At 48.9% G+C, this 23,683-nt stretch overlaps 1 long non-coding RNA gene across 1 annotated transcript in view; it reads right to left on the bottom strand.

Moving 5' to 3' along the window:
• The window catches only part of LOC118521914 (uncharacterized), a 119,250-nt gene that overhangs the window by 33,841 nt on the left and 61,726 nt on the right, over positions 1 to 23,683 (bottom strand). Inside the window, exons 2-4 of the long non-coding RNA XR_013444376.1 lie at positions 13,943 to 14,145; positions 8,507 to 8,676; positions 388 to 509 (exon numbers count right to left, since the gene is read on the bottom strand). This is a non-coding gene — a long non-coding RNA (uncharacterized LOC118521914). The remainder of the gene's footprint in view (positions 1 to 387; positions 510 to 8,506; positions 8,677 to 13,942; positions 14,146 to 23,683) is intronic.

Raw genomic sequence — 23,683 nt, 5'->3', positions numbered from 1 at the left:
ACAAATTGGTCCAAAGATGGCAGCGGGAGGTAGGCAGGTCCTGGATGTTTAAAGACAATTTATGTTTCGAGCAGCTGAAGTCAGAGCACAGTGGCCAGACCCAGCAAGTGGTGGGTAGAATCATCTCTGTTATGTGTCAGCTGCCCTGCACTTGACATGACCCTTATCTCTCTGGAAGGTGGACTCAGCCTCCCTGCAGCATGTCCCCTTCCAGAACTTCAGCTTGGTCACATTTAAATGAAAATGTTCACTCATCCTTCCAGGCACACGTAGTACATCCCAAAATGTCCAAGGTATTTACATCCTTTTTCCTTCCTTTTTCTTTCTTAATGATTAAATGCATTATTTAAAAAAATTCCTGACTCTGATTCTCCAAAGCTAGCATACCTGCTGAAGAAATTCTCTAATGCCGCAGAGAGTAGAGATGGCGATCACACAGTGGGATAGGGGCTGGAGGAAGCGCCATTCCTCGGCTGGCACCAGTTCCAAGTGGATGTCACAACGCCAGCCTAAAAGCCACCAGAAAAACATAGGCACCTCCTCAGTTGCACAGGTCCGAGGTCTTGGGGCCTTTAGTTTGTGAGTCAAAGAAAGGAAGAGCTTAGGGGCGCTTGGGTGACTCAGTCGGTTAGGTGCTTGACTCTTGGTTTCGGCTCAGGTCATGATCTCAGGGTCCTGAGATTGAGGCCCACATCAGGCTCTGCACTCAGCACAGAGTCTGTTTGTCCCTGTCCCTCTGTTCCTCCCCCCACTCTCTCTCTTTCTTATAAATAAATAAAATCTTAAAGGAAGGGCTTAGAGGAGGGAAAGTTGTTGGGATATCTCCCTCCTGTGACAGTCACTGGCAATGTGACCTGTACTGAGTCCACCGTTGGCCTTCAGAATCATGAACATCCATCCTTGTCCTCCTCTCTGGTCACTCCCGCTATCTCAGGATACTTTGGTAGCCCTTCCTCTTCTCATGAGCCCAAACAATCTCTAGATGTTGGTATGCTAGGGCACACTATTGGAAACAACCTAAATATCCTTTGATGGGGGAAGTGTTACGTAAACCATGACACATTAATTACATGGAACACCAAGTAGCTGTTGAAAGAATAAGTTAAATCTATATATATTGACAGGTGAAGATCTCTGAGATATATATTAAGTGAAAATAAAAGACATCATTACAAGGAATGATGCCATTTAAATATGACCTGTTTCTGTATATACGTGTAAATATATGTAATGCATTTTTAAAGGTCTGAAAGAGGTATATGCAATGCTGGGCCTGAGGAATAAATTGGGGCATAAGACAGGATTTAGGGGTGGTCAAATGGGACGTACATTTTATCTCTATTGATAAGCGTTTTGAAAGTGAATGATGTCTCCTGTAATAAAAGACTAAAAAAATCACTTAAAATAAATAACTATTAGCATACCCTTGGGTTTATTCCTTACTCTCCTCCCTCTCAGTATACCCTCCAGAGGATGCCATATCCAGAGGTGACTTCAGCCAGTTCAAAGACTTAAATCTCATTATTTGGAAATGTCTCTAGATCTGCAGATCATATCATCCTTCTGCACTCCAGATGTGTTTCTATAGCTACCTATTTGGATTCTCTACCGCAAGTATCATTGTCAGCTTCACAAATCTTCTATGACCAACTGGAATACTAATTTTCCCCCTAAACCTAAACCTTGCCAAGTTTTTCCCATCTCAGTCAATGACATTACCATCCACCCTGTTGGTCAAGTGGAAAACTTACAAGTTCACTCGATTCCTACCTTCCCCTCACACCCCACACCTAGTCTAGTCAATCAAGTTGCTGCCCTGTATAGCATGAAAAGCTAGTCTTTTCTCTCTGACTCCTTCACTGTCATGCTAAGTCAAGCCACCGCAATCTCTACCCTGGGCTACTGTCATGACCTACTATTGATTTCTCTGATTCTTCTCTTGCCACCGTCCACTCGGTTCTCCACCCAGCCATCAGAGTGACCTTTTCCAGTTTAAGTGGGACCAGTCACCTCCCCAGATACATGATCCTTCCTGCACCTTGCTTGTCCTTCTAGAGATGGGCAGACAGAGCTGGAGATAGTTCTGGTGGCCTGAATGCTCCCCAGAAGAGCCCAAACGTGGTAAGCCCCTTGCTCAGCCTCCTTTCCTGGAGCATTTCTTTTCCTACTGGGTAAAAGGAAAGAAGAAGGGAAACCAGATGCAGCTTCAGCATCTTCAGGGACAACACTGGGTAAGGTTTCCTGTTGCCTAGAGAAGTGCCTGAGAATGCCCTCAGCATCCCTACTGGCATCAGATAATGCACAATTCAGGCCGGATCTCTGGCCTCCCAAGCTCTGCTCCACACGGCCAGAGAGCTGCCCAGAGTGGTGGGACAGGCCCATCCGTCCAAGTCAAACCCACGAGGCTCTCAGTGTTCGTTCTGAGACTGCGGGTGCTGCTGGGGGAAATTCACAAGGAAAAATGTAGAATCACATTGTGTAGAATTTTGAAACTCTTATTCCTTGGAGTCCTTATTCTGGAACAAGATTCAAAATGAGATAGAAAGAGACCAAACTCGAGTTGGATTTTCAAGGATGCCATATCTAGATCATTTGACTTGGTTTTAAGAATTACAATTCTAGCTCATTTTTTTTCTTTCTTTTTTTTTTTTTTTGGAGAAAAATTGAGAAGGCAACTCCTGAAAAGAGATCAGGGTGAGGTGTTTTGCAAAAATCATATGGCAATTATGTCAAATTAACTGCAAATGTATTTCATCACAGGATTGTTGTGAATGCTCTTGTGAAGAAAATGTATTAAACTTTATGGAGGTGAGAAGTTAGGATTTGGACATTTGAAATTCTAACACTAACATGTGCATGGGCACTACCATGCCACTCTACTTCTTATTTAAGGATGAATTGGTATTAATATTGGGCTATATATGTGATATGAGCTCCAAAAGAAAAGAAAAAAAATTTGAACCAAGAAAAAAAAATCACATTACTTAACACTCCAGATAGTCAACATACAGGGGAACCCGAATACTGTGATTTCTGATGTGCTAGCCAGATCTCATGCATCCTTCAGCCAGCAGCGGTTACGCCACATGAAATGTATGAAAGGATGCACCAGAGACCCACCAAAAGTCCACAGTGCAGAATCTCTGAGATAGCCAGAAGTCATTTATTAATAAAGTTATTGACATGTTTTAATATTTATAGTTATTTACCTTGCAAAGGAACTGAATCAGGGAGTACAGAGATCAAGTCACTCGGGAGAAGGAGTATTTACCTAGGCTAATAGCTTCCCTTTGGAGAACAGGCAAAGAAGAGCAGGGGCTGAGGGGCCCCAGAAGCCCTTTTCAAGGACTCTCTGGTGGGAACACCCTGAGAGGAGGTGCATGCACAGCACTCCCGCAACAATGCCATTTATTCCCGGGGCCACTCTCTGCTGCTGTTCTGCCTCATGACAGTGGCCCTTAGTGAAGGGAGACAGAGTGCCACCTTGAAGCTCCCTCTCCCCTGGATTCAGCATATCTGTGATTGACATTTGGAGTCTAGGTCCTAATTTTGCTCTTTCTTCCACATGTGATCCCCATTATCCTCTTCAAAGACCACCATCAACAAGGAAGGCTGAGGAGAGAATGACTAACAGCTCAGGCTAGAGGAGAAACACAGTGGAGGCAGGACTGCTGGGGAGATGTAGGGGACAGGGAGCATTAAGGGTCTTTGGGAACAGAAAGGGACCAAAGATGGACAGATAATGGCCCCATGACACTCCATGAGGGTCCACTTCTGTAGCCTCTGGCTCAGTCAAGTTAAGCTAAGTTATACTACAGTAACAACAACAAAAACAAATCTTTCTTGCTCCTAGGATATATTCTTGCACACTGGCAGGGCACTCTGCTCGTGGAATTCACTAAGGACCCTGGCAAAGGACCTTCCATCCCCATGTGTGTTTTCATGAGTGTCATGGTACAAGAGGAACATATCTGAAATAACCCACGATGGAAACACAATCCTCTGGCCACAGCACATGGCCATCCTAAAATTCAAAGAGGAAGAACAGTACACTTGTCCCATGAACCCAGCAGGACAAAACGAGGGCTCCCTGAGCAGGAGAAACGTCTACCACAACTCCGTGGACAGAGCTCAAGGAAGATTTTGATCAAGTCAAAAAGTGACCGTGAATTTCTGCCATCCTCTGGACTTGAAATAATTTGAAATCCTTTGCTTCTATCTAAAGGAAAGTACTGATAGACATCTTCTAGGACTCTGGCCATGGACTGGACAGCAGGGAGACCATTTTGTTGCAGTTTCGGCAAGCCTCCCTGGCGCAGGGCTGCGCTGGTATGTTAGTGCCATTTAGTGCCATTTATTCTTCAGACCTCTGTTAGTCACTTCAAAAAAATTTTTATGATACGCTAGCAGCTAAAGTTGAGTAGCCAATTATAGCAGAATATCAAGGAGTGTCGGGACCCAACTGAGGCTGTGTTCATTATGCAGCATTGGCTACACCACCCTTCTGTCCCATTTTGTGATTTTCCCTAGCAGAGCTCAGCTGTGCTTTGAAGGCAGAAAAACACTGATACTTGGGTTCTTCTGGTATAAGAGCTTCTTCAGATAGAATAGAGGGCCAATGGGCCACAGGAGCAACAGGCAAAGCAAAAAATGACCAAATGATGAGCTCTGGGGTTGAAACTGGGGTGAAGGTCCAGTCTCAACACAAGTGGGAGGAGTAGAACAAATGGGTCAGGAAGTTAAGAGCTGTAGGGAAGGAGTACGTGTTTATAAGAACTGGTCGCCAAGGAGTGGGTGGAAAAAATGGGCACTGTTGCTTAGGTGTCAAGGAATTGAAAGGCCCATGTATTGAACTGAGCATCCACAGAGAATGCCTGTTTCACACTGATCCTGGGGAGAATCAGGGTAACAAGTTCAGCTGTGCACCAAGAGCTGAAGTCTACAATGATGGAGGACATAGAGACGGGGACAAGCAGGGGATCAGGGTGATATTGCTGGAAGGCAGAGCCATCAATGGAACAGGTTTTTATTTTGGTTTTATATACAAGGGAGTGAGGTTGCAGTTTTCCGGAAGTGGTGATGGTGACCAATGAGGTCTCCTCATCTCCCAAAGCTGAGATTTGTGGGGTATGAAAGTACAGAGCCAGCACTGAGAAGGACTGCACAGAAAGATACTGGGGTTCCAAGAAGATCCTGGTGTCAGTCTTCAGGGAAAAGCCTTGGAAGAGAGAGACTGATTTGTGCAGATGGAATGCTGGAAAAGAGCTTGCTAATCACTGAGCCTGTTGATCGATTATCTGGTAGGTTGGCATGACAAAAAAATACCACAACAAAACATGGTGTAGGTGAAACTGCAGGATGAAATCCAGGGAGAGGATTCAGAAACTGACGTGTCAGAGGTATTTATCCAAATACAGATTTTTGCTTTGTGTTTTGAGTAGTCCTACTTTAGGACAGTTGAGGGGCTCATAGCAGAAGCAGCCTAGAGACCACCTCTTTCCTGACACTCATGAAAACCTAAGACCTTTGTCAGTTTATGGACCTCTGGGAGGGGATATGAGAAGACGTGGATGTCTAAACAAGACAGACAGACAGACAGAAGGAGATAAACAGAAAAGTACGGCAATTTCTCCAAATCTAGGGAGGGTTAACCCATAGCCGGTTCTCCTGAAACAACCCCTGGAAGAATCCCAAAGGCCCATGTGGAGTGTGGAGGAGGGGAGCTATCACACTTCATGTCCTCTTGCAAAGTCAGGCAAACAGCATGTCAGCACAAACCAGGAAGGACCAGAGACAGGCTGGATGCTCCCAAACGCCCTTGTCGTGTCAGTACCTAGGAGCTCTTCTCATCCTGTGGGTCTGCGGGGCATGAAGCTTAGAGATCGCTCCTAGGTGTTGGTGTAGGCCTCCCACCCTTCTGTGCAAATCAAGAAACCAGAAAAGTCCATCCTAACCCCTTCTTACTGATTGAACTCATCAAGGTATGTGAATTCGTCGCCATGAGCACAATCTCATTTCTGCTATGGGAATGAAAAAGCTAGCCCCATGATTAAGCCCAGGAACACAAGCCCTGGGTACGGCATCATATTTTGATTATTGCTGAAAAATTAGACCTTGCATCACTAGGGTATTTTGCACCAACATTTTCCCAGGCTGCCTGGTGGGTGAAAGGCACGTGGCCTTTGAATGCGTGTCTCCTTCCCTCCTGCCTTGCCACCTTCTACCATACCTTCAAGCTATAGAAACTTGCAGATCACATTCTCCCCCTCCCACTCCTCCATTCATTGGAAGGCCCACCCCATGGCGGTTCTACCAATGAGGCTTTGAAATCCCTCTTTGCTAAAAGAGTTTCCACACAGGTACATTTTATCTTATCAAAGAGCATATACACCCCAAGAAAGAAGAGTATTCATACTTTGCCACTGTACTCTTCCAGCCTTAAGGTTTAAGGCTCTCAACCAATATTGGTTTTTATTGGAAAAGCCCAATGATCAAATATGACAGCAAAGTTGAGGCAAGTGTGGCCGGTGATGGTGAAGGGGTCTGTCTTGTGCAGGCACAGAGCAGAGCTCACACCAGCAGGAATGAACAGCACATTTGTCTTCCTGGTTAGCTAACATCAAAAGAAGGAGCATTTTAAAAGTTTAACAGTTGGGTTGGAGGCCAGGTTCTTGAGAAATGTACTGCACCTGCCATGCACGGTCTCAAAGAAATAGTTTTTAAAAACTGTTACCTGAGCCCGTTCAAGGGGTCATGAATTTTGCTATGTATGTTGAAACCAAAGCAGTGAATATCTCTATTTCTAACCAGACACAACGTGTCTATATTTTTTTTTTTTTCAAAAAATGTAGGAGCCTACTTTTATTGGATGTAATTCAATTACTTTTTTTCCTATCCCATAAAAAAAATAGCTCATTCAAATCAAACCAAGACTCCTTTCCATTTTTGGCCTGTTGACAGCATCTTTTGTACCCAGCTAAGCAGTCTTTGCAGTATTTGGCACGGGTCCTGCTCTGAGGGCAGGATTTAGAACAGATGCCGACTTTCCCGAGTCGGGACGCTACCGAGTTCTCTGCTGATTACTAGGCTGCATAATTAGATGTGACAGCCCGGAGATTCCTGGCCACAAACCACTCCTAATGGGGGAAGCCGCTCTGCTTCTCTTGGAAGACACCCCTCTGCAGAAGTGCCACACATTGGAAGTTCCTCTTTTAACCCCATAATTCCTCCAGTGCACGTGGCCACAAATCTGGGGACTCAGGGAAGCCAGCCCAAGGTTGGTAGCCTGAAGCTGCTAAGTACAGGGACTCAGCATCCATTGGTGTAGCCTGGTGACATATCTTGGTGAGAACCCACCTTTGCTGTGCCGAGCTCAGTGAAATAGATGAGCACAACTGATAGAGCAGAGCTGGGCAGATAAGCAGTGGTCTATGCAGAGCGTCCACCCTGGCCATGCTGAGACCACTCACAGCTGTGGCAGGTCCAGGACCGAGGCTCTACTCTCCCTTGGTCAGTAAGCATAACTCTGTTCTGTGGACACAGATGTCCTTGACCACAGCCACTCTCCCCTCCATGGGTCCCACTGGATACAAAGGCAGCTAGGGCAGAGAAGAGGGTAGAATCCGCTCCCATTCCCAGACAGGAGCTTCATGGTGCAGAAAGGCGAGTTTGTGGCTTTATAGCATCAACAATCAAGCCATGCCCAAGCCACACGGCATCCAGCGCAGGTGTCGTGGGCCGGCCAGCAGGCTCCAGGGACTGGAGTGAAGCCACAGGTTTCCACCCCTGCAAGGAGCTCACCCGAACCAACTAGGGAAAAGGGACTACTCAAGGGCAAAAATTACATATCACATGTGTCTCTCCTTAAAACACAAAGACAAACTCCTTTTGAAAAATAGCAGGTGGGACGCCTGGGTGGCTCAGTCGCTAAGCACCAGCCTTCAGCTCAGGTCATGATCCCAGGGTCCTGGGATCCAGTCCCACATTGGGCTCCTTGCTCAGCAGGGAGCCTGCTTTCCCTCTGCCTGCCCCTCCCCCTGCTTGTGCTCTCTCTCTCTCTGGCAAATAAATAAATAAAATATTTTTTTAAAAAAAAAAGCAGGTACTGGGGCGCCTGGGTGGCTCAGTCGTTAAGCGTCTGCCTTCGGCTCAGGTCATGATCCCAGGGTACTGGGATCGAGTCCCACATCGGGCTCCCTCCTCAGGGGGAAGCCTGCCTCTCCCTCTCCCACTCCCACTGCTTGTGTTCCTGCTCTTGCTATCTCTGTCTCTGTCAAATAAATAAATAAAATCTTTAAAAAAAAAAAAAAAAGCAGGTACTACAGAGCTAACTACTTATTTATCTAGAAATTTCAAGGTGGGGGGAAAGCCTCTGTTGATAGAATCACCCAAATAGTCACTGGGCTGAGGGGTGAGATGCTCAGATTGGCAGCAAGGATTTGCTGTCTCTTGATACCAAATTTCAAAGAGAGATCATTTTCCACAGGACTCAACAGTGTGTCTTTACCTGTCTTTTGTTGAGCGCAGGTTCTCTTTTCAACCCCAAGCTCTCCTAGGGAGATGAGCAGGTCAGGACATCCAGAGGTAGTGGGTCCTCCAGAGCCCTTTCCTCCCCACGGAGCCCAGAGAAGCCTCCAAACAACCATATTATGCTGCCTTATTAGAACAGGCATGCTTCTTTTTAAAATCAAAGAGTAATAAAATACAGAATTAGTAACGTGCAGCAGCATTATTTTTATTCATCTATACATTTCTAATTAAAATTATGCCATTCTTAAAAATTGCAACATAATACACTCAAGCCTTTCATTTCGTATGCAAAGTGTTTGAAAGTCTGCAGTCCCGGTGAGGTGGTGATTTCAAAAGGAAGGGTGAGCCAACAAAAGAAAACAAAAGTGAAGCCATAAGTAATTTCTTTTAAGAAAATGTATAGGGTTACACTAATTTGAAAGAAAAGCGATTTTGAAATATAAAAGGGAATCTAGAAAAACGAAGCATTCAGCCTTTTTATTGCACGGTGTTGCCAATAATATTGTATATGTGATTAAAGATTCTTTCCGCAGCTGCTTAAGCCAATAGAAATTGAACTTGCTGGAGTACAGCCTCCCTCCCACAACCCTGCCTTGACGATGGGAGGGGGTGGGAAGACCTCATTGTTATTGGGATTCAAGTGGCATCGTCATTAAAGAGGTGACTACAAAGGAAATATTTAAGAGCTTCAGGGTCGGCTCGCATACTGAAGGTTGTCGGTCTCCAAACAGTGCATCACAAAAGAAAAGTTTAAGGAGCCTGAGCTCTGTGCTCCAGCTGCAGGAGGAATGGAGGGTCCAGTAGAACAGATGTTTCCTGCAAGTCACTGCCTCCATCCCACGCATGGTTTATAAGATATTCAGATTCTGCTTGGCACCCATCCGGAAGCTTTTACTTCCCCCTTTCTCTTGCAACAGTTGTACGAAAATTGGTCTCTCTTATCTCAAAGCAGTAAAGGCAGGGGCGGTCTTAGAGCCTGGATCTCAGGGCCGAAGACCCTGAACCTAGCTTTCTGCGTAAAGCTTCCTGACTCCAGAGCCTAGGGAAAATGCATTTGCCTGTGGGAGCCCTGGATCCAGTGAGGCAAGGGGAATGCAAACCTCTTGGCTTTGATCAGCACGGCTGGGGGTCTGCCCCTGAAGCCTTTCCCCCTGGACACGACTTTGCAAGGAACTTCTTCAACTTGAAACTTCCATTGAACTCCTCTGGATGACGTTAGCCATCATATGGTTTTGATAATATAAAGTAATATGTTAATGTTCAGGCCAGTAAATGCTGTGTTGGAAACTGAGTTGGCAGGAACAGGTGACCTCGGTAGGGCTTGCTCGGAGTCTGTCCAGCTTTGGCAGGCTGACCGCAATGTTCCCGGGTCAGACCGGGCAACCTGGGGCACTAAACACCAAGGAGTTACACAGGCTGCGATCCAGGGGGGTGGGGAGGGCTGTGCCTTCATGTGCGAGGCGCTGGGGGTGCTGCTTCTCAGACAGAGGAAGAGACATGAGTAGACGCTCTCAGCTCAGGCTGGGAGGGGTGTGCACCTCCTGTTCTCACCCAGAGCACACATGTATGCTCCGGGCCACATGTATGACCACACACACACATAGGCCTGTGCACAGAAAGCACACAAAATTTAATAACCCTGCTCTAGCTACAAATTAATTCAAATCTTGTACTCACATTAAAAATGAACTCTATTTTATGTTGATCATTAACTAAGAATATTTCACACTGGAGATTTGTCATATTAAGGAGAATTGAAACCACTTATATCAATTAAATGTACAGCATTATACTTAATCTCAGCAGAGATTACCAAAATACTCTGAGCATGATTTTACAGAAATGTAAAATATAAATTAGACGGGGGAATATTGGCCTCCACACACGCACACCCCCTGCCTCCTCTCCTCTCTCTCCCCTCGAAATATGGCTGCCTGCAAGTTGATGGGACGGAGGACAGTGAGCAGTATTTCAGCAAAAACCTCCTGCCATCTCCCGCACCATAAAAATCAAGGCTAGAGTAAGTGCTGGTGTAGACGGGAGAAAGAAGGTCAGTTTTAGCTTTTGAGGATTAAAGTGCTGGCTGGGAAAGAACATAGCAATGAAGGAAAGAGGTGCTTTCAAAAAGGCTTTACAGAAGGACCAGAGAAAGGGATTCAGGTGGGGCCTCCAGTAGGAAAGACTGGAGCAGAGCACTTAGCTTCACCCACTCCTGACGAATGCACAGTGACATGCAGTCTTCCGAAAGCACTGTTGTCAGGCAGCTAAAACCTCATGCGCTACCACCAAGCCATCCCCACCATGGTGCAGGCTGCTGCAGATCTTACCAGCCCCTGAGAGATGCAATCCAGACCTGGCTGCCACCCAAAAAGAGACTCCATTTTTCCTGCCGAGCCAGGAAGAGCTGGCCTTTTGTCATCTAATTTTTATTCCAAATTCTAATTTCAGCTCAGGTGTCACCTCCTCCAAGAAGTCTTCCATGCTGCTCCAGGCTGAGAATGAGCTCCTCCTTGTTGCTTCCCCAGGCTCTTTCGCTCCCTTAACCACACTGTATTCTCTCACCTGTGTGCAAACCTGTCTCCTTTGCTAGACTGTGAACTGCTGGAAGGCAAGGGTGGAGCCTTATTCGTATTTGTAACTTCAGGGGCCGCGTGCATCGTGTGATAAAGCAAGGGACACCTGATTGTGTGAGCTGGGCGCTCCCCTGAGAGCCCCTGAGAAAGCATCTGAGAGGACAACAGTGACAATAAGGGGGTGCAAGCTCCTATAGAGGTGAGTATTGGGGCCCACACAGTGGGGAAGCCTGCATGAGGGGTGATGGGAGGCCTGGAGACAGATTCGGCCCGATCTCACAAAGACAAGATGCTGTTGGCCCCCTCCTTTAGGTGAGAAGCTCCCTGTGAATCTGCACCCAGCAGGGATTCCCCAGTACCTTCAGCCCCTAATTCTGTACCTGGGCAGAAGTGGGTCTGGTCACCCCTTCAGTATCCACTACCCTCCAGGCATTGGCCATGAGCGACATGAGGTCCCTGTCGTTCCCCCCCACCCCACTTTGTGGACTTTTGTGTGTCTCTGTGAGAGAGAAGCAGTCAACAAGGAAATAAAGTCAGGAGCAAGAACATAGCAGAGCCGGGTAAGTGCCATCAAGAAAACGTAAAAGGGTGATTAAGGAGTACCAGAAGGAGTACCAGGAACAGGATGGGATGTACGCCGCCCACCCTTTAGGGTGCTGGCGGCGCGGGGGGGAGGGGGGTGGCGGGGGGTGGTGGAGTTCACTGACACCCAATGAGCAACAGCAGGTGCAAGGTCCCTGGGTGGGCGCTCGCTGGCACAGTCTGGAACAAAATGAAATGACCCCTGTGGCTGGAGCCACAAAGCCAGAGAGTAGAGAGGGCAAGCGCCCAGACGGCCAGGACAGGTGCACATGGGATCGAGCCGGGACAAGGCGGTCCGCTCGCTGCTTCCCTCTGCCGTGCCCCTGACTGGGACTGTCACCTCCCCTGGTTGAGCCAGGGCAGCCAGGCCACCAAGACCGACTGGCCAGGGCTCAGGAAGGGGACCTGCAGCAACCCGCCAGAGGCTACCGGGCTCCTGAGGAGTAACACCACCGACAGGCATGCACGTTTGCGTCTGCATTTCCCCAGCACCCGAGGTCCTGGGAAGCAGGCTAGCCGAGGGTCGTCGGGCAAGAGCCCTTTTAGGATGATGGCCAGGCTTGGATTTGGACATGCATGATTCGACCACGCCGTACCTCCATGGAGGAGGAAGGCTAGATACTGACCCGGGTGTGGAAAGAGGAGGAAGGATGTCCGTGTCCTCCCCCGAGGCCCTGACTTCTCGGCCATGAGTGCTCTCGAGTGGGCATTCGAGTCCATGGTGTTCCTTCCTCTTCACAGACTGGTCGGCCGACATCGACCAGGAACCTCTTCCCTCTGGCCCCTCGTGTATTGGGGGTCCGGTCTCTGCCGAGCTTTGGGTAACGATGGACAAGCGGCTGCCACTCTCAGGCGAGGGCTGCCAGCTCACCATATGTGCATCCTCACCAAGGGAGACCCAAGGGCAACCCCGGGAGGGGTGCGCATCTGTGCGATTCCCCACGTCAGACGCTGCCCGGCCCATCCCTTCACTTGCGCTGCAGCAAACATGCGCCGTGGGTAAGTCTGTGTCGCTTCGCTGGCGTTTTCCAGTTCAGACTTTTTTTTAAATATATTTTTACTGGAAGAAATCTCTTTCACCAAGTTACTGCTATGAAATAATATAAAAACCACACGTACGTATGTCTCATATGTAAGATTACCAAGTAATCTTCGGCAAATTAGAAAAATCTGCATTTCCCATGCACGGTGTCAGGTTGTTATTTCATTTCAGGGTCTGTGCTTTTGAGCCCATAGATTTAGGAGTAAGTGACGTTTAGGAACAAACAGGGATTTGGGTAAGAGGCTTCGACAACGTGTTGTGAAGGCAGCGGTTTCTGTAGAAACCTTTCCTCCCTTTGTCCTCTCCTATCTGCAGGGTATTGACAGCTCTGACAAGACTTTGATTATCTAGTCGGCATGAGCCTGAGACTTGTCACTTGTCAGGTTTGAGCTGACAGTCCCAACGCTGATGAAACAATTGGAGGGAGATTGGTTGTGCGTGAGGAGGTTTGGGGTCAGCCACCCAAAGTTTTCTCTGTGGGGTGAGGAGGAGAGTCTCAACCCTTGTCAAGGGCTCAAAGAAGTCAGCTCAAGGAGTGGGAGGGGCTCCGGCCACGGGGCTGGGGACAGTGGCTAGCCTCTCGTACCCCCAGCCCCTCCTCCAGCCGCCACGGCGGGCCTGCGCAGGCTGGAGGCAGGAAGCTCCATGCCCTCCCCACATCGGAGGAACTGGATTATTTCCACGTCCAGCCTAAAGCTGATATTAGATTTCCCCTCATTAGGAGGAGAAAATGAGGCAGAGAGTTAGCAGCTGGTTGTAGCTGATGTGAGGCAGAGGAATGAGGCCATTGAAGAACACGGTGTTTATTGTCCCGAGCAAAGTGGAGTGTTATCAATTATTGTTATGCATCATCCATTAAGCCCTTTATTAGTGCTGGGCGCCTGGCATATATCACCTGTGCGAGACGGTTCGGGATGGGGGTGTGACGCTGGTCCCCTCACGGCGGCATTATGCGGATGCGCAAACTGAGCGCTTGGCCAGGTCACTTAGGAATGGCATGGGCAGTCGGCCCTAGGCTCCCGAACCTCTGCTCTGTGCCCTTCACCAGCGATCGGTACCCCTCTAACCAGGGATCACAAGCTGAGAAACTAGGCCCATGATCCATGTTTTTGGACCAGAGTGGTGGGCAATCTCTAAATACACGTGTGTATTTAGATGGTGTGTACACACACCTGTCTGACACGGTCTCTGCTGCTCTCTGAGCTGCGTCACTCACCAGCATCAGTCGTCTGTCCCAAGAGCCTTCCCACTGGTGACCCTGACGTTAACTCGGGACTCCAGGAGGCCACGATCCTCGACTCGGCTCCAGCAGCACCAGGACCAGCCCCAAGGCTTCTTCTCCGAGAAAGAGAGCTTCACAGAGTGCTCGAGGGGCCAGGCCCCACTGTGGGTCAGCCCGATCTGTGGAAAGCAGAGCCTCTGCGGAGTGGAAGAGATGTCGCCTTGGCTCAAAGGAGAGCTACCGCTACTTTCCCGCCTGCTCTGCGCTTCCAGCCCAGCCTCCACGCCGATCTGCTCCGGCCTCCACTTTAGGAGCGGCCCCTACCCTTCCATAACCCACCAGCCCTTCCTCTGGACTCCAGGAGCCCCGCACCCGCCACGCGTTAACGAGAGAGGTGCCCTGCGGAGGAAGTGAGGAGTGGCTCCCAGGCACGGGGAGCCCAAGGACACGTCCTATCCTGGGAGCTGGTGAACCAGCAAACCGTGAGGGCCTGAGTCTGGGGCTGCTGAGGAGCACCCCACACCACCCATCCTGCCACCCACAATGACTCTCTGCACCTGTGTCCTGGGTCCCATTAACCTGTTTGCTCCTGGAGTACAACGACTGGCTGCCTCCACCTGGAGTCTCCTTCACAGAAAATCTACTCATAGCCGATGGTGTGCACATGGTCTGTCCTGTGCGGGACAGGACAAAGGTTTATTGTGTGTGAACACATAAATAACACTGAAGATGGCAACAACTTTAGCTCTCACAGAATGAGGAGTTTTTCCAAGAAAGCAGACTTCTTGTTTATAGAAAGGGACACTGGGTTCTAAAGCCCCCTTTCCCACCTCTGCCACTCCATTCCCCCCCTTCTTAAAGAGTGTCTGCTGGCGTCCCACTCTTTTTTGTCATATTTACAAATATACATAGGCAAATACATATTTTTGTAGAAAAATTCTGTATCTTTTAACATACATTTGGTCAAACCAAAACACGTTTCCCTACCAGACTTTTTTCACCCAGCATATGTCTTGAAGCCTTATCAATGTGAGTCCATATCCATCTATCTCCTTCTTTCTAATTGCTATATCGTGCTCTCTAGTAGAGCTGCATTCATGCTTGTCTAGCTCTTCCTATATTAATGGACATATCGGCTGTTTTCAGTTTTTCACTGTTCTAAAAATTTTGCAGTAAATATTCTCGTACTTGCTCTCAAATGCCCAAGGAAGTATATGAGATACCAAATGTGAATTCACCAAGTTCTATGTATTTTCGGTGTTAGTATCTCCTTCTGCCTCCTTCTCCAACAGCCCCTGGTCAGCTAGCATCTTCACTGGCAGGTGTTAGAGCATCGTTTTACCTAAGCCCGATGGGCTGACTTTAGAATTGAAATCAGAGAATGCCACACCTCACTGAAGTAGGTAGCCAGGCTGACGCCATGTGTGAACAAAAGACTAAATCCTTTGTGATCCGAGGCGATGTCTCTGGTAAAGGCAGTACTGAAGGCAAGGAGCGCACAGGACGTGCAATCATGAGTGAGCAACTGTCCTATCCCCCCCCCCCCCCCCCCCCGCTCAGGTGAGTGAAGTGCCTGAGGCCAGACCTGGAGGAAAGGTCCCTGTTGGCCAACCTCTGCCCAGACCACCCCCTGCCCAGGGTCTGGGACGGTGGAGAGCACTGTAAATGCAGAGAGGACTTCACAAAAGACACACACCCCAGCTAAGACTTGGGGATATCCTCACAAATACATTCATACCAAATACTTTTCAGACATACCTTCCTACAGCTTACATTCTGGTGGGAAAGACTGACAATATAGCGTGATACGTAAAGATTACTACAACTCCTTTTCTGTCTGGACTGGTTCAGGGCTGGTTCTTTCAGGAGACTAAGGACTGTCACAGGGAAGGGGTCAGGCTGCTTCATGGACATGGCACCTGGCCAAAAAACTGTGGCCGGAGGGCAGAGCCCCAGGAAAGCTGAGTCCAGAGCCCTGCCACCCATAAAGACAGACTGAAAACCCAGCGTGGGCACACAGATCCCCACTCCCAGCGGTTCTCACACACTACCAACATCAGTGCTATCATTGATCAATGCCCCTTCCGTAGAGACCAGGCCACCTCACCATGGGCAGTTCTGTATTCAATAACACCCTCCGCACCCTGAATTCCCAAGTTGCCTGGCACTTTGGAAGGATTGGTAATCAGAATTCCCTTAATCCAGGCTTATCCCAGGCATCTGACCAGCAGGTGTCCCAAAGATTAACTACGTCTGACTATGCATATCAATGAGGGAAAAAATTAATGCCTCGTTAAGATCCAAAGCAATGAAAATCCACAGCACCTAGATGTTGAAAATCAGGCCAGAAGCCTGCATGCTGTCTCCTGCACAGCCGTGCGTGCGGCCTTCTGGAGGCTGACACGCGTTCTGTGGAAGGACGCGGTGCATTTGCTGTGCAGCCCCGGTTGTAAGCAGAAGGTGAACAGTGGTTTTGTTGCACACGTGCTCACACTTACACACACACACACACATGCATATAACACCTGCACAAACATGCATTATAGATCTCGTTAAAACAAAAGAGGTGCAAGCAGACTTGTTCTAGTGGAGGAGGAAGCGGAGGGCTGGATAGGACGCTCTTTACTTCCACTTCCAGTACAGTACCCTCTGAGGTCCCTCAACAGCACCCTATATGGCTCCAGCTGCAGAGATCAAAGACTATTGACCCTGCCAGGGATGTCTACACTCTGACCTGCTGAGTTGACCCCACTAAGGCTGGCCAGCTCATGTCCTCTTGACACGGAGAATAGCCTGGAAAGTCCCCGGGGTTTTCCCTATTCTAAAAATTTTGGTTTTGACCTTTCAATTACCTGAACCTTTCCGATCCACCCCAACTTCAGTCCTCAGGACTATCAGTCTCCCCAAGCTCCTCCTGGCCACGTGGGCCTTACCTCCCACTGACTCAGCTTCCCCTAGTGCTAAAAGAGTGCTAAAAGAGGGGTCTTTGTATTTCTAATACAGAAGGACATAGGAAAAGCCAGTCCATTCATACCCGAGAACCACACCTGAAGTTGGACCCAGAGACCATCTATAAGAGGATGAGAAAATCAAAGGGCAGAAATGTGATCACACTTACAGTATGTTACCTCATCGCCCAATCCAAGGAGCTTTGCCAGACTACAGACTGGGAACCAGGAGTAAATTGGTGAGAAAGTTGTGGTCTCTGTCCCCAGAAGATGGTAAAGAAGATAGGCATTAACTAAGTCAAGAGTGCTAGAACCAGGTGGAATCAGAGCTGAGGTTCTGAGATGCAACTGGGAGAGGTGAGGCATTCCAAGAAGGCTTCCTAGGGGAAGTGTCACCTAAGCTGACACCTGAAGGATGAGTAAGAATCGGGCAGGTAAAAGGATGGATGGGAGAGGGAAGGGGAGAACGAAGCCAGACAGATATCCCCGCAGGATGAAAGCTCAGTGTGCCGTCATCTGTCAAGGCTTGGCCAGACCCATGTGGAGTTTGTGTGGTCTATCGGGCACCTGGCGCAGAAGTAGAAGGAACAGTACTGCCCTGATGGGAGCTCCCAACCAGCTAAGGAAAACGCTTCCTATAAAAAGGCTGGAAGAGGTAAGACATCTTTTCCGAATTCTAAAACGCATGAATTAAGGTTTCTGCCTCAACTATTTTTGAGCATCTCCCCTGCCCTGGGAGGGGCCAAATGGGGTGCCAGGCACCCGTGAGAGATGTCCTAGCTCCCTCCACTCCATGTGGACTGTGCCTCCTCTTTGCCCCCAGACCTCCTTCAACCCTTCCTGAGGACGGTGAGCAAGCAGATGAGGACCCAACAGTGACACCAGAAGGGGGGCTGGCACCCCCATGGTCTAGAATTGAGATCCCCCAGATAACGCACAATGATTGTGGAAAGAGCTGCCAAATTAAAGATGGTTGGTATTGATTCCAAAAATACTTTTGCTTTCAGCAAAATACATCTTTAATTACTTTCCTACTAGCTGTCATTTTTCATAAAGCAGTCTAGACGGCTCGTGCCAAATCATGCAAAGACTGTTTTCAATGAGATGCCTTTTCTTAATATCAAAGATCACAGAGGGTTTTTAAAAATCCCTTTCGAGGTGACGTGTGACACAAGTCTAGCAAACATGTCACACGTGCAGGAGGGACAAAGTCCTGGGCTCCAGTCATAATAAACGGGAGGTGAGGACACTGTGTGTGATTCCCTTTGGCATTTCCCATCTCTTGCGAGCTCTTCCATGTCATGGTCTGAGCAAAATATACATATCTATGCAAATAGCATGCACATGATTTTTGCTTTTTCATCTTTGTCGGTAATTTATTATCTGTAGATTCAAACTCCCTTCCCCTCCCCCAGCAGTTTAATACAGAGATCAAGAGAGCGCCTGTATACGTAGGATTGTAGAAAATATCTGTTACTCAAACAGTTCCTCTTACCCTTATTTATCTGAAGCAAGTTGCAAGACAGCGAGGGGAAGGAAATAATTTGAGTATGTTCCCCCTTATAAGTTTGATTGGAAATGACTAAGACGAGTTGAGAGCCAAGGAAAGGAACTGTGGCAAAAATGCAGATTTAGCTTTCAGCATCAGAATCAACGTCCAAATCTAAAATTGATATAATTGACTGTTAATTAATTCCCTTGATATTTTCATTAACACTGGGGAGCAACAAGTATTCCGTGTCGTACTTCTGAATTATTCAGGAGGCCCTCGGATTCCCTGGCCAAGCAGCCCATGATTGATGCCACAGTCAAGAATGAGCTAAAAGCGAGGTTCCTTTCCACTGGACTGTCCTTGAGTGGGCGGGAAACTGGCCAGCGGAGGTGGCCACACTGAGGGTGCAGAGGCGCCTGGAGAGAGGCCAAAGCCCCCTGCCCAGAGCACCCTCTGCAAGGGTGGGTCCGGACTGCCACACTTCAATCTTCAGGCTCCTCCAATGTTTGCAAAGATAGGCAAGAAATCCTCACCAAATTATGGGTGCAAAATACATCAAAATCACTATAACTTGAATATTTCAAAAGCTTAGAAGCTGCAGCTTTGGAGAAAGGAGAAGTGAGATCAGGTGGAATGCTGCAGAATATGGCACAAGACCAGCCCCGATGCTCAGGACCCAGGGCGAGGACAGACTCTCCGCGAGGTTGCTCGCCCACCGAGGCCACTCCAGTGCTCCGTGCCCCTGCTTGTCTTCCGCAGAAGCTGGTGGTGGCTCGCTGACCCAGCCAGCACAGGTGCAGGCATGTGCATGCACTCAGTCTCTTCTCTCTCCCTCCCCGCACGTTATCCACATGCACTTTTTCCCTCCCACAACCTGGGAGCTCCTGAAGGGTCCTTACGTGACGGGTTTAGTACACTTCAAGTGGCCGAGCCATGTTCTGTGCATAATTCTAACCGGTCAGTCCACTTCCATGAACATGTTCTACCTCCCGCCAGGGAGAGCTGTCCATTCCTGGGGTCAGGAGCAGTAAAGGAAGGGGCGGCCAGGGAGTGGGGCTGACCCTCCAGTCCTGACCGAGGAGGCCTTCCCCAGACGGCTTCTGGGCAGGGGTGCCCAGTGAAGAATCCCCCTCTCACTTTTACCTGGCAACTCCTCTCTGTGCGTGAGATGCCGAAGAACACTCCAACTTTCAGTAGACATCGTCTAACTCTGCCAGTCTTCCTGGCCCCTGGCCTTGCCTCAGTTTCCCAGGCCTAAGGTTCCCAGTCTGACAGTTCCCCCAAGAAGACCTTAGCTACCCCGGGCAAGACCTCCATCACACCTTGCCCTTTGCCTGCTATTGAGACAGACTGTTACTTGGGATGAAGAACCAGGGACAACAACCCCCCATTTTTTTTTTGCCATTTAAAACCAAAAGGCATATTAATCTCTGCACTACAAAAAAATAATACAAAAATTTAAAAAGATGAAGAGGTGAAAACGTCGTGGGGACCCGGGAGCTATTGATGGGGCCGTAACACTTGGTGTGAGGCTTTCCTTTCAGAGGAGTGCTGGTTTAGGATTCAGGATAGAGTCCTTGGGTGCGCTTCTTAATGCATAAGCAAAATCCAGTCATCCTCTCTTACCTGCGCGCTCGCTTTCCACACTGCCCGTTACCTGTAGTTCACAGCGGGCCAGGAGCCCACAACCCTCCTTCTGACGTTTGGTCAGCTCAGCAGTAGCCTAATGCTATGTCACAATACCTGGGTCATTCCTGTCGACTCATCTCATCCTGGGGGCATTGTATCATCTCACATCATTACAAGAAGAAGGGTGAACACAGCCCAGTAAGATATTTCGAGAGACAAAGCCCTCATTCACGTAACTTTTATTATGGCATATGGTTATAATCATTCTATTTGATGTTTAGTTATTATTGCTAATCTTACTGTGACTAATTTATAAGTTAAACTTTATCACAGGTGCATACATACGATGGACATACCTGTGATGTATAGATAGGGTTCAGGCACCCCCTGGGGGTCTGGGAATGTATCCCCCATGGATAAGGGGGGACAACTGTAGGGGTTGTAGAGTCCACCCCGCCTGGAACCTTCTCCCGACCTGTAGATGGGTGACGAGTTCAGCCAGAGGTCCTGTGTCTCCCCTTCTCACGACATTTCGCCAGGCAGTCAGTGCCAGAGAAGGAAGGCACGGGGGGGGGGGGGGCAGGAGTGTTTTGCAAGAGAAAGAAATCACATTCTTTGATCCCAATTGTTTATTGGAACTTAAAAAAATAAGTTTAAGAAAAGGACTCAACAAAATAAATTGAATACAGTAAAATAAAATTCAGTTCAAGCTAGGGAAGAGCTTGTGAGTTAACATCATAAACCCTCCTTTGACAAGTGGCTTTCCATCACCCAGCAGCTCCATCGATGGCCTCGGGATGGTGGCGTGATTGTCAGCTGGCCGATGAGGGACGATCCTCTTGTCAGGATGGCAGCGGATTGCCCTCCACTTGTTTGTAATGACAGACGACAAAGAATGGCTGCTCAGAGTGATCTCTTGTTTTATAAGCTCGGCATCGGGACGGACCCTGTCTCCTGCCGCCCTCGGCAGAACACCCCTCTCCGGACATGGTCTCCATAGGCCACGCCCCACCTTTGGCAATTTCCACACCAGGCCTGTTCGTTCCCTGTCTTCTGAGTTCCGGTAGATACCGTAGTAAAAATGATGAATACTTTTTTCCTTATGACTCACCACATTCCCTGCTCCGAGATTTTCTGTCTTTTATTGTTGCACTGAAACCATTTCCAATCATTTTTTTGCATCTGATCTTGATTGTCTTAAAAAATTAATCAGACACATGTTCACTATGTTTTTTATCCAACTCTCTCCAGAATGTTTTTTGACAATTTAGAAAAATGTTTTGAAAAATAGTAAAGGGAAATATTTAAGTAATTATGATCCTCACATTGCGAGGCCAAGTGAAGTAAGCTAATGCAATGGAAACATGTTCTACAGATTTGTTTAATTATTTTTAAGTACAATGCAATTGCATTGCTCCGAGGGGAAGATTTATACCCGGGACCCTCTCCGTACTTCCCGCTTTGGGGGCTGTTCGCCTCACCAAAGGGACAGCGGTCGGGCCCGGCAGTGGCCTGGATTGGACCCAACCTGAGCACTCCCCCACCCTTAACTTCCTTCATCCCCCACCCCGAGCCTCTTCGAATAAACATACAATCAAAGTCAAAACCAGATGCCTGCTACGCAAAAGCATCTTGAAGATGCCTCAGAACCAGACTGTGGTCCGAGGACCTCCCAAACACAAGGCCCGTTGCTGCCATTGCAGAAGTGGTGCGGTGTTGATGGCTTACACATGCCCCTCCGAGCAACCCGTCGACCTCGGAGCAAGCAGCCCAGCCATGAGGTCCTGCCACCATCGTCTTTGGCAAGGAGACCTGGAGAGGGCACAAGTCGAACTGGCCGTGGCAAAGACTGCATTCCACCAGATCGCAGGGTCAAAGAGAGGAAGAGAGGATGGATCCCATCGGGGTTGTGATCTGCGAGGTCACTAAGTGGTGTGGGAAGAGGGCAGGAAAGGACCCATGTAGGGAAAGAGACCCATGACCTAGCTGGTCTGCGACAATCCAATTCTGATGCCAGCCCGTGGGAGTTAGAGTAGACCCCGCAGGTTAAAGGCACAGTCCCCAACAATACCACCCTCACTTTGGGTACAAGCTTAGGAGTCCCCAGGTCACTTCTGGCCAACTGGATTTAAGTTTGGGGGAGTCCCATGACCCCCTGAGTTTTGATCTTTCACTAGAACAACTCATAGAACTCAGGAAAGCACTTTACTTATGATACGGTTTTATTATGAAGGAACCAGGACCAGCCCAATGAAGAGACACCTGGGATGAGGTCTGGGGCCATCCCCAAGACAGAGCTTCTATGCCTTCTCCCCACGGACTCAGGGCAGGTTGCCCTCTTACCATGTGGATGCGTTCGCCAACCAGGAAGCTCCACTGAGCTTTGGTGTGCAGAGTTTCTCCCAGAGTTTCATTCTGGAGCCATGATGAAGTCCTTGGCCAGGTGACTGAAATCCACGCCCATTCCCCGAGGTCCCCAAGTCAGGCAGGCTCAGAAACTATGATTGGTCCTTCTGATGACCAGCCCCCATCCTGAATCATCTCATTAGCAGAGAGACTCAGGGGCTTATGAAGAACGAACACACTTATTACTTGGGAAATTCCAAGAAGTTAGTCTCTCTTCCAGAAACCAGGGACAATGGCCAGTCACGATCTTTATTACACAACGAGGTCAAAGCCAGAGACCCCCTGCCCTGCCCTTTGGACACCTGGCTATCCTTGCCTCAGATCTTCACCCCACCCCCATCCCCACAGTCTCTGCAAGTCCAAAAGCTGCCCATGACTGGGGTGGGCTTACGGGGGCTTACGGTGTCAAAGCGCCCCGTGGCTATGGCTCTCAGCCGGTGATAGCGTCCTCTGTTTCCCTCTGAGTCCAGTCTGAGCTGGAATGTGACTTCACCCACGGCTTCCACTCTGCTCCACTCATACCAGGCATTTTTTGAGCTCAGTCCTGTTTACTGAGGACGTGAGGTCACGGTGAGGGGTCATTTCAAGCAGCGCCTCCCCGCCGCGAGCCACGCTGTTCCATGCGCTGCCCTTGCTACTCCGAGCACAACACGCCATTGCTGTCGCCACCTTAGGGCACTTCCGCACCATCTTTTCCTCCCAGAAGAACTTTGGGGTCTTTCCCTCAAGGCCATATAGCCAATCAATATTTTCCTTCCAAGTAATATAGAGCTCTCCCCTCCAGGAAGAATTTGTGTGACCCCTCACATGCTCCTTGTGACGTGTTCCCTAAACCACCACTGGGTACATGAAAACCTTGCCTTTGGGGCCTGTCACCAGAGATGGGGACAGGTGTGTAGCAAAAGCAGGTATGTGCCCACAGCGCCCACATTTTGCCATGGCACCCTGGAGAGACGGCCTCAGCCCCGAGTGAACTCCATCCTGAAAGAGGACTCCTTGGGACGGTTCTTGGAACAGTTGGTTTGTGAGCTGCGTAATGTGACATTGTCAGGTGCAGAAGCCCCGAGGGTGAGGGCCAGGAGCCAAGGCTGTGTTCTAGTTCAGCGTTGCTCCAGGGAGCCTCTCGGGGCCAGGTAAGTCCTCCTGCAGGCTTTTTCTGCACCTTTAATGACACACCTCTCTGCAAGGGCCTGGAAAACACTGACGTGTCCTCTCTCCCCACTCCTGCTTTTCTCCCCAAGGGGGCCCTCAGCCAGGCAC

The sequence above is a fragment of the Halichoerus grypus genome, chromosome 15 (genome assembly GCF_964656455.1).
Source record: "Halichoerus grypus chromosome 15, mHalGry1.hap1.1, whole genome shotgun sequence".
Classification (NCBI taxonomy): Eukaryota; Metazoa; Chordata; class Mammalia; order Carnivora; family Phocidae; genus Halichoerus; species Halichoerus grypus.
Note: the sequence above shows the minus strand (reverse complement) of the source record. Positions and strands in the feature narration are given on the sequence as shown.